Source organism: Trachypithecus francoisi, unplaced genomic scaffold (assembly GCF_009764315.1).
Source record: "Trachypithecus francoisi isolate TF-2019V2 unplaced genomic scaffold, Tfra_2.0 Lachesis_group18, whole genome shotgun sequence".
NCBI classification, from domain to species: domain Eukaryota; kingdom Metazoa; phylum Chordata; class Mammalia; order Primates; family Cercopithecidae; genus Trachypithecus; species Trachypithecus francoisi.
This window is the reverse complement of record NW_022681463.1, coordinates 59,700,050-59,712,317: the sequence shown is the minus strand read 5'-3', so window position 1 is coordinate 59,712,317 and position 12,268 is coordinate 59,700,050.

The window sequence follows — 12,268 nt, the reverse complement described above, 5'->3', positions numbered from 1 at the left end:
GTTCACACACAGGTCTGGCACCTCAGTGTTCTTCTATAGACCTCTCCACATAACTCCTGGCCTTAAGAGATCCTCCCACCTTGACCTATGAAACGGTTAGGATTAGAGGCATAAACCACTGCTCTCAGCAATTATTTTCTTCATAGTCCAAAATACAAGTTGACTGTAGGACTAGCTTCCACCAAAAAGAAATAATATACTCTAGAAAAAAGTTTCTTTTTAAATTTTTTATTGATGCATAATTGATGTAAATATTTTCAGGATTTATGTGATAATTTAATACATTCATATAATTTGTAAAGGTCAAATCCATGTAATTAATATATCCATCATTTTAAATATTTATCTTTCCTTTATGCTAAAATCATTTCAATCATTCTCTTCTAGCTACTTTTAAGTATACAATAGATTATTGGAGACTATAGTCACCCTATTGATCTATTTGATCTATAAAACACTAGGTCTCATTTCTTCTATCAAACTGTATATTTGTACCCATTAATCAACCTCTCTTCCTAACCTGCCTGAATTCTAGGGAGTCAGTGAACTTTTGAAATTATAGGCAAATTTTTTAGAATATACATGTATTTTTCTGAGAAGATAGCCCTTTTCTCAATTTTTGTACACAAAATATTTGGAGATCCTTCAAAATTTTATGTCTCATTTGTCTAGAATCAGAAAGCTATATTTGAGTCATGATTTGAACAAGTGTTTCAGTCAATCTTAATCAATTTTCTCATTTGTCAAACAAGGACAATAGCACAGTCTATTCTACCTTAAAAAGAGTGCTCTGAATGTAAGTTATTCCTTGTGAAATAACTATTAAGATATCAGTTATTTTTAGAAGCCATTATTTTTAAATTATAATTTTTCTCACATGGGATCTGAATTATTAACCACTTGTCATGTGCCAATAAATCTATTAATTGTTGTTGTTGTTGTTGTTGTTGTTGTTGTTTTCGAGACGGAGTCTCGCTCTGTCGCCCAGGCTGGACTGTAGTGGCGTGATCTCCACTCACTGCAAGCTCCGCCTCCTGGGTTCACGCCATTCTCCTGACTCAGCCTCCTGAGTAGCTGAGATTACAGACATACACCACCACACTGGCTATTTTTTTTGTATTTTTAGTAGAGACGGGATTTCATCGTGTTAGCTAGGATGGTCTCGATTTCCTGACCTTGTGATCTGCCCGCCTCAGCCTCCCAAAGTGCTGGGATTACAGGCCTGAGCCACCGTGCCCAGCCTAAATCTCTTAATTTTTTTTAAAGCATCGTCTTATTTTTGTCTTCATAGCAAAACTATAAGCTGGGTTTTATGATTTCCACATGACTCATAAGATAATTAAAAGATAAAAATTCACCTGTTAGAATTCCAGTTGTTGCTAGATAGAACCCAAACTGGTAGACTCATTTTACTTTATAAATATTTGAGACATCTTCCTTCAGAAGAATTATACAACTTCTTCTTGAATTCAGATATGACAATGTGACTTTGTTTAGCCGATGAAGTATAAGAAGTATCTGTCCCTTCTGTGCATAAGCTTTCAGAACCAGTTTAAAATTCATCATGTTCTCTTTTACCTGCTTCTGTGATCATGGTTGATGATCATGTTTTGTTTTACCTGCTTCTGTGATCATGCTTGTTATGTTAAGCAGAACTCTTGTCAGCCTGGGTCAGGAATAAAGAATATGTAGAGTAGAGGTCCTTTGTAAACACAAAAAGATAAGTGAGGTGTGAATGAGAAACTGAATTATCATAATCCAATAAAAATTTGAAATGTGTTTGTTAGTACAGCAAAATTTAGCCTATCCTAACTGGTACAGTAAGTGACAGAGCTAAGATTAGAGCCAAGTCAGTCCAGCTTCTAGCTCCTGAGCCTGAGTTTGTAGCCACTGTGCTGTACTGCCTTTCTTGAGTTTACAATTTCTTTTATTTTTTATTTTTGAGAGGGAGTCTCACTCTCTCCCCCAGACTGGAGTGCAGTGTCACGATCTTAGCTCACTGCAACATCCACCTCCCAGGTTCCAACGATTCTCACGCCTCAACCTCCCAAGTAGCTGGAATTACAGTCATGCACTACCACTCCCGGCTTTTTTTTGTATTTCCAGTAGAGACGGGTTTTCACCATGTTGGCCAGGCTGGTCTCGAACTCCTGACCTCAGGTGATCCGCCCTCCTCAGCCTCCCAAAGTGCTGGGATTACAGGCTTAACCACCACACCCAGCTAGAATGATATTTTTAAATACATTATTTAATTAACCTCTTAAATTTTCTGAAAAAAAACATTTTATCATTCTTATCAGGGGGCATTTTGTCCTGCATGGTGCTAGTTTGCAGACGGCAATTATCAGATATAAGCTTGTCAAACTTCCCCAAAAGGCTGTTTTGATGTTTGGGATAAACTCAAACACAGAGTGAAAAATCTATTTGAGTGACAAAAATACTTATGCGAAGCTAACTGAGAAAAATAAGAAAGATGTTTGTACCACAGGCTATTCATAGAACCTCTATTGTTAACGTGATGCTACTCCATTAAAAAATAAACACAATGTTTTAGAAAACTTATGTAATTTTTGTTATTTTTTTGTAAAGATACTTATATAAATTTCTTTCTATTGTACTACTGCCAAATTACTGAAAATAGCTGAGATAGTCAATGAGACCCTTTTTATGAATTAAAGTGACTGAAAATTACTTTGATGAAGATGAGGATGATGACAATGTAATGACAGGGATATGATGCAGACAGCAGCTAACACTTCTCGAGGGTTTATTATGTGCCAGACAATCTAGATGATATCTCATCTGGAAACTTATAAAGTGGATGAGATTAGAGCCTTCATTATGTACAGGGAAAGCTAGTATAACTAAACAAAGTGTGCTGGTAGCAGACCTAGGCAAACTGACTTCAAAGATCTTATTTTTAGTTACTCTACTATATTTACCCTTGCAACTAAGTCAAAATCTGGGTTCTTCCTCAGGTAAAAACTTTCAGGGTATTGGATCATATATTAAAGTTGTTCATCAGAGATTCATTTTTATTATTTCTGATGAGAACAGGAAATTATAATTAATTATCAATGGGCAAAGGTAAATGATCCTTCAGTTAAGAAAGAATGAAAAAACTAGGTTCAACAATCTTCACACCAGCAGCTTGCTCCTTTTACATTTGGGGCAAAGATTGTAGTTTTTAATTTGTATGCCAGTAGTTTACTTCTGTTCTAAACTGAGAATACTATAGTAGTAATCTTCAAATATAATATATAATATAGAACATAATCTTTCCAAAATAAATTAATTTGGGTTTCTACTGTGTCAGAAATCAGCCTTATCCAAAATAGGGGTTGGGTAGGTCAATACATTGCTTTGAATTAAGAATTGAGTGGGGAAAAGTAAAGACTGGAGATAGAAGATAAACGTTTCTGTAAAATTCTACATCTTTGGTTTATTTTCTTTGCAAGCTTTAGTTTTATAAGTCTGAGTTTATGGTCAACCCAGTATTTGTTAAATTATGTGAAGAAAGAATTAAAGGAATTCCAAACTATAGTTAACAGATATTTTAATGTTATTATTATGAATAGCATTTTGTGCAAAATATGCATTACTTTTAGAAAATAGTATCAACTGAAATAGTATTTATTCAATAGTTTTCTTTTCCTTTAGGAATTATTTAGGAATATAAAGTATGACCAAATTGGCATATGCCTTTTTCTTTTTCTTTTTTCTTTCCCCCAGTCTTCCAGGGTTATGCTTTTTTTTTTTTTTCTTTTTCTTTTAAGGTATTAATAAAAAAAAAAAAAAAAGGTTGCACAAACGGATTTGAAAGGCTTTAATTTTGGTAAATGAGGAAAATGCAAATATAGTATTGGTCATAGCCGAGGAGTGGTTTAGCTTTGCTCTCTGATGCCTTTTACATCTTTCTAGTTGCTATGGCTTCCTGCCTATCATGTTCATGACAAGCATTCAAAGCAGAAATACTGTAGGAGGATTGCTTGCCTGAATACACGTGTTATTTAAGGCCTTTATTTCTGGTTCACTTACACTATTCACTGAAACATAGAGTGAATGGTCAAACAAGCGCTACTTATCTTTATTCTTGCTTGATCAATGTCAAGACACTTTAACCTGGCATGTTTATTTTACACAGAGTGGCTTTTCTTTCTGTGTTCCTCATGTGTTATCAAATCGGTGCCTCCTCGTGGTCAATAAAAGTAATAACATGATTTCTTGCATTGTCACAGTAAGGCACACTTTATGAGCCTTCTCACCAAGAGAGAAGTAATTTAGATCAACATAGCTAATCTAGGACTCACAATACTTTACTTACTTAATAGTTTCTTGAGTACATGAGTCACTCTCCTGTTTGCACTGCAATTACAGTGTCTACATTTATCTTAAACAGAAAAGGATCTATAAATGTGTTCTCCAATACAGTAGCCACATTTCACATGTGGATTATTGAATTAAAATTACAGCTTCAATAGCCAGAAAGTTCTATTGCACAGTGCTTGTTTCTGGGGCAAAGATAAAATATGCATAATATATATTAATGTAATAATTTATTAAGATTTTAAATTAAGCACTTTACATTATCCAGAGCATGATCTATAATTTCTATTTATAAAACATTACTCTGTTTTACAATATTTCCTTTTTGATTTTGGACATATTTTCAAATTTTCAAACCCCATATTCTACTTTGAAAATATGATCACTTGACTATAAGTAAATTTGTTTTCTTTAGCTTTTCTATAGGGGTCATATAATATTTCAAACTGGAAATAGCAAGCAGGAAGAATCATTTTATATCATTGTGACCTCTCACTACAAGTCATTATAGTTAAAATAATTTTTGTTGTTAGTCACTTGTCATTATTATCTAAGGACATTTCCAGAATACAGATTACATCAGAGATCTTAATATTACACAAATTTATATCCTTTAGTATCACACTGTTACTTTGAAATTAATCACACACACACACACACACACACACACACACACACACACATACAATAGTTCTCCCAATCCACAATTTAGCTTCCACAGTTTGTCACCTGGCGTAAACCACTGTGTGAAAATAAGTTAGTACATTACAGTAAGATATTTTGAGAAAGATAAACCACATTTGCATAATTTTTATTATAGTATATTGCTACAATTTTTCTATTTTATTATTATTGTTATGACTCTCTTACTGTCCCTAATTTATAAACTTTACAAGAGGTAAGTATGTTTAAAAAAAACATAATATGTATAGGATTCAGTACTATCCAATGTTTCAGGCATTTGCTGAAGGTCTTGGAACATATATCCCATGAATAAAAGGAACTACTATATATATCATATATATTGTATATAGGTGTGCCTGTGTATGTGTGTATAATATACATTATAAATATATTTCTTCCTTTAGATTGAATAATGGTTTGACTATAATAAAAATTTTCCTTCATGTTTAAAAATACTATTTCCTTTAATAGTCTGCAATTAAAGTTATATTTAAGTCTTTGTCAACATTTTGTGTTATATACAATCCATGAATATATACTCACTCAGACATGTAATCTAAGACAATTCTTATCATTTATTATTTTGTGAATGAGAAAGAAACAAAATCAGAAATACAGCGACCTTTGTAGTTAGTGGTAGTTGCTCAATGTTTACTTTTAAAGATAGAGTTCCAGTAGGTCTTACTGCCTATAGCGATCTTTCACCTTTTTAATACATAAAAGCCACGGTCTTTATTTTAAAGTCTAATCTTAAAAGAGTACACTACTGGGCAATTATCTTCAAGTCATGAATATAGAATCAGTCCATTTTAATGCCATTATTTTCCCATCATTACACATTAATTCCTAATATGAACTACAGCTTTACCAGTCGAGCAGTTTTTATGAGGCTCAAATCCCTTTTCAGGAGTGAAGGTTTATTCCTCTTCTAGGAGAGTTCTGCCTGTAGAGCCCACTCAACATCCAGTCTTATTTGGGAATTACCTCGGTTGAAGATCCTTGCTTGCTACAGGCTATGCCCCTTTCCAGGTAACCCCATATCCAATGGCTAAGTAATATCAGCACATAATGGGCAGATCCCCTCTCCTAAATTTAGGAAGTTCTAAAAGGCTATCCTAACTCAAAGATCTCTGGGGAGTGAAATAAGTCCTTCTTGAGCATGAATTTTAGCCCAAATTTCTTTTCCAGACAGTCTTGCATTTTCCGCTTCTTCTGCATAGGTGATGATCTCACAAGTATGTCCTAGCATACTTATTATGTGCTGATCTCTGTGCCAGATTTTCCTTCTTGAGGTACCTAACCAGTGAAAATGAATACATCTATCCACCTTTCCTTCCCATTTGAAATGTATAGAGGTACTATCTCTTGTGAAGTTAGCTAAGTTGCTTACCTTCCCCAAGTCTCAGTTTCCTCATTCTTAACATAGGGTTCATTAGCCTACTTCTGAAGGTAATTGGAGGATTAATTGGGAAGATACATGTAAAATAGTTAACTCTATTACTGGCAAATGGAAAATACTTAGTAAATACCTTTAGGAAAATCAGACAAATTTTGACTCATCTTCTCACAGGAGAAGATAATATTTATGACTGAATTTTGCATAAGCTAAATAATTGCGTACTTAAATTGGCAGTTAGCAGGTAAACTTTCTGTTTCGGTTAGGTTATTCAAATCTCATTGTGGACATATTAGGATCCTCCTTTACTTATTGTTGTGAATATACTTCAAAAACCCTAGTACTACATCTTGGAGCTGACATTTCCACCGATTAATTGACAATGAAAGAATCCTCAAGAAAAAAAAAAATGCTTAGCAATCTGTAATTTACATTTCTCAGTGGAAACCAACATTATGTTTACATTATAGCACAGATAACATTATTAGCAGAATAATCGAGCCAAATGAATCATGACTGAAAATCTGATTACCAGACGGCACCATGCTGATATCATAGACCTCATATACTTTCGTCTTTCATCTTGTTGCAATATCAGATCTCTTCTGCTGTTTAGTAGGTATGCTTTGGTGTCTGTTTTTTTAACTATTCCCTTGATATTATAATACATTTCTTCTGAATGATGAGCCTTAAATTAATTTACCTTTTCAAAGGAGAATCTATAAACAAGGACAAATCTTTCTAATAAATTTATTTACAACTAACTAATGTGCAATTTGTTACTTGTCAAAACATTGGAAATCATGTTGTTGCTTCATGTAAAATATAATTAGCCCATACTTTTGGTAGGATGTACAAACAGAAAAGGTATTACCAAACTGGGACTCCATAACCTATATTTATTTTATCTTTGATTTTGAAAAGAATTAAAGAAGGCTTATCTTTTATTCAAATAAAATAAACTAAAATTATTTAGCACATTATCTTCCTGTCCGCCTATATCATTTCTGATTTCATGACAAGCAGTGCAAAAAAAATGTGTTATAAAAAAGTCACTTGGAATCTACTTACTAATGAATCATGATATTTTATTTTATATACATAGTTTGATCAAAAGCAAAACACTGGTATTTTTAAAGTAGTTTATTTTATTAAATTTCATATAATAAAAAATAAAGGTAAATATACTCTCAAATTATAGGGTGGAAATTTTTTCATGTATGTGCAATACTTAATTTTATCTATAGCCTAGAGTGCTTAGTTTCTTTCCTTTTTAATCATTTAGTGCTCTCTTACTCATAGGCTTCCTTTGATACACAGCCAGAAGCATGAACTGTATCAGAAAGAGAATTCCAGATCACATTACAATCACCGAAAGATGATCAAAATCTGAATTACCACCATCAATTAACATTTTTGAGTATCCACAAAAATCTACAGCCCAGATTTTCTACTTAGATATAAGATCTACCCAGTCCTTATTTCTGAGTCCTAATAGAGATCTTAAAACATATAAAGTACAAAAGTTTACAATAAAAAAATGATTTTAACACAGAGTGAATGAGAAGTTTGTTCTCTGATGCAAGGTGAAAGAGGAACTTTGCAGTTATTCAGGGCGAATTTTATTCTGAGTATATACTTGTCATTCTTTGTCAAGCTGAAATGAAAGCAATTTCTGTGCTCCCTAGGATGGAGTAGTGTTCCTTACCTACCTTTGAGTTCCTTGGGGTTTCTCCCTCTCTTCAATAATTTTCTGCACACATCCCAGCAGTTTCTTTTTCTTGGCCCTTCTTTCCATCGATATTCTTACCTCCTATCTGCTAAGTGAAGCCTTAAATAAGGACTGTCTTCTAGGCAATTAGTAATGCATTCAAAATGGTAAAATTCCTCTAGTCTGACTTTTTTGTACCCTCTTACCCAGACGACGGCAAATTTGCATCATCTTATCATCCTGAAATGAGATGAGCAGAAGTGTGATACTGAGTTGACAGAATTCACTTACCTGTGACTTAAAAGGGTTGAGCCACTTCTTGAGGGTCCCATTACTAACCCAGGTAGATGGTGTGAGTAGAAATCAAAAACTAGGGAAACAAATCCAACCGTCAATTCGTTTTGGATTTTATTAAATTACTTAAGCTTTTGGACTTTCATTTCTTTATCTATAAAATAGTGCCAAAGATACCACACAGACTCCATGAAAATAAAATAATACACTGTATACAAATCAGGGTGGTAGAATAGTATAGTGGGAACCCTGGTCTAAAAGTCAGTCATATTGTATTTGAACTTGCTAGTTTCAAATTGTGTGCTGCTATATGACCTTAGGTAAGTCACCCAGTAAAAAAGATAAAAATAAGTCTTTTATATTTTTTCTTTTTTTTTTTTAGGATGTGTGTGTGTGCAGAAGAATGGAACTTTATTATTACTCAAATCAGCCTTCCTGAGTACTCTGGGACCAGGGTTTTTAAGGACATCTTGGTGGGTTGGGGGAGACCAGTTAGATGGCAGTAGGAATTGACCAGGTGATGAGTAGAGATGACCTTTTAGGGAGTCAAATCTGTCTTTTTGCACTAAATCAGTTCCTGGGTGGGGGTCACAGGATCAGATGAGTCAGTTTATCAATCTGGGTGATGACAGCAGATCCATCAAGTGTGGGGTCTGCAAAATATCTCAAGCATTGATCTTAGGCTCTACAATACCGATGTTATCCCCAGGAGCACTTTGGGAAGGATGAGAACCTTATAGCCTCCAGTTGCATGACTCCTAGACTATAATTTCTTTTTCTTTTCTTTCTTTTTTTTTTTTTTTTTTGGAGACGGAGTCTCGCTCTGTCGCCCAGGCTGGAGTGCAGTGGCCGGATCTCAGCTCACTGCAAGCTCCGCCTCCCGGGTTTACGCCATTCTCCTGCCTCAGCCTCCCGAGTAGCTGGGACTACAGGCGCCACCACCTCGCCCAGCTAGTTTTTGTATTTTTTAGTAGAGACGGGGTTTCACCGTGTTCACCAGGATGGTCTCGAACTCCTGATCTCGTGATCCGCCCATCTCGGCCTCCCAAAGTGCTGGGATTACAGGCTTGAGCCACCGCGCCCGGCCCTAGACTATAATCTCTAATCCTTTGGTTAATTTGTTAGTCCTACAAAGGCAGTCTAGTCTCCAGGCAAAAAGATGATTTATTTAGTTTAAACCACTGCTGGTGGATATAACACCAGTACCTAACCTATGAAATAGGAATAATTAAGTAAGATAATAATGGTAAGTTTTTCACTGGTAGCACCATGCCTGGAACACTGTGACTACTCAGTTAATGTTACTTCTTGCTAATCAAATGCAAAATTCAGCTACCAAAAGCAGTCAGAAATATTACATTTTATAACTAGACAATTTTTAATGGTACTGAGAAGTGTGAGAGAAACTAGAAAGAAACAGACATGATTCTGTCATTCTTTTATCTAGTATCACCACTGCTTATGTCCTGGACACACATTAATGAATCAAATAGATTAGTTGCAATTACTATAGGGTTTTCACTCTGATTATTGTTTTCGAGGCTTGGAGGGTACAAGAACGATGATTCAAAAAGAAATTTGGGACTGATCTTTGCATGAGCAATTGTGTGAGGAAAACAAAATGATCTCTTCAGAAAATAAAGTGAACTCATCAAAAAATGTTCTGCATGCAACAGTAAAAGAAGGGGATGCACAGATAAGCCCATGCATTGACACACAGATAATTTTAAAATATATGTAACCGTCCATCTTATATTTTCTGGGGTTTTTTCTATGTATTTAAAATATTCTTTAGTTAAAAATAATTCAGTAGTTGAACTTCAGGGAAGATCCAAGTCGACATCATAATACAGCTCTTCTCAGGTGGAACTCTGGAAAAAAAATGCATGGCAAGTGATAGAACAGTTATTGAAGCTGTACCCGGTCCAGTCAGATACTGATCTTTCATGACTGGGGGCAAGATAGAAAGCAAGGACCGGCCGGGCGCGGTGGCTCAAGCCTGTCATCCCAGCACTTTGGGAGGCCGAGACGGGCGGATCACGAGGTCAGGAGTTCGAGACCATCCTGGCTAACACGGTGAAACCCCGTCTCTACTAAAAAAATACAAAAATCTAGCCGGGCGCCTGTAGTCCCAGCTACTCGGGAGGCTGAGGCAGGAGAATGGCGTAAACCCGGGAGGCGGAGCTTGCAGTGAGCTGAGATCCGGCCACTGCACTCCAGCCCGGGAGAGCGAGACTCCGTCTCAAAAAAAAAAAAAAAAGCAAGGACCTAGGAAGGTAAAGAGCAAGAGTGTCAGAAAGGAAGAATTTGGAGTCACCATAAAAGGAAGTTTACAGGATAGGAATTCCTCAGCAACTGTGATGATCAGGTTAATTTAGCAGTTATAAAGGTCTTCTTGGGAAGATATAACACTGGATAAAACAGAGGACTCAGCTTCCTTGGCTCCTTGGCTCTGAACAAGCATTTGATAAGGCAAGCATTTCTGAGAAAGAAAAACAAATCTCTATTTGATGATCAAAATATGAAATAAAAGTGTCTCCCCTGATTTTTGGGGAAGATATATTCCTATAAAAGCAAATATTACATAGAATGAAAGCTATGCAGCCAGTGGTGGTGGTATAGAATAGCTTGATTCCTGCAATGTAGGGGCAAAAAATGCCAGTTGGAATCCTGAGGGTTGATAAGACTGAAGCTACTCAAGAGTCAGAAAACCTCTCATATCCACCTGGAATTCTTTCTATTGTTAAAATTTATAGTCATGGAAGAAAAAATGAGAGTATTACAAAACAGAAAAGGGGTCTCTCTCTTTCTATCTCTCTCTCTCTCTCTCTCTCTCTCTCTCACACACACACACACACACACACACATATACACACACACAGTGATATGGTTTTGACTTCTGTCCCCTCCAAATCTCAAATTGAGATATAACCCCTAGAGTTGGCTGTGGGGTAGGAGGTGTTTGTGTCATCAGGGACAGATCCCTCATGAGTAGTTTGGTGCTGTCTTCATGATAAGGAGTGACTGCTCATTCTGAGTTCATGCATGATCTGGTTGTTCAGAAGTATATGGAACCTCTCCACCCCCTTGCTTCTTCTGTCACCATGTGATACACAGGCTCCTCCTTTGCTTCCATCATGATTGGAAGCTTCCAGAAACAGATGCCAGCACCTTCAGAACCATGAGACAAGCCTCTTTTCTTGTAAATTACCCAGTCTCAGGTATTTATTTATAGCAAGGCATGAACTGCTTAATACACACACACACACACACACACACACACACACACATATACACACACACAGTGATATGGTTTTGACTTCTGTCCCCTCCAAATCTCAAATTGAGATATAACCCCTAGAGTTGGCTGTGGGGTAGGAGGTGTTTGTGTCATCAGGGACAGATCCCTCATGAGTAGTTTGGTGCTGTCTTCATGATAAGGAGTGACTGCTCATTCTGAGTTCATGCAAGATCTGGTTGTTCAGAAGTATATGGAACCTCTCCACCCCCTTGCTTCTTCTGTCACCATGTGATACACAGGCTCCTCTTTGCTTCCATCATGATTGGAAGCTTCCAGAAACAGATGCCAGCACCTTCAGAACCATGAGACAAGCCTCTTTTCTTGTAAATTACCCAGTCTCAGGTATTTATTTATAGCAAGGCATGAACTGCTTAATACACACACACACACACACACACACACACACACTACATTCAGCAATAACAACAGAATAACATGACTGCAGTAGCATCTTGCCTCTGAACCAAAGTCTTACATGGTGAAGTACAAAAAAGCTACTAATTAGGGAATTAATAACAAATAGAATTGGAAGTTCTTAAGCCTTTTGGAGTTGGTG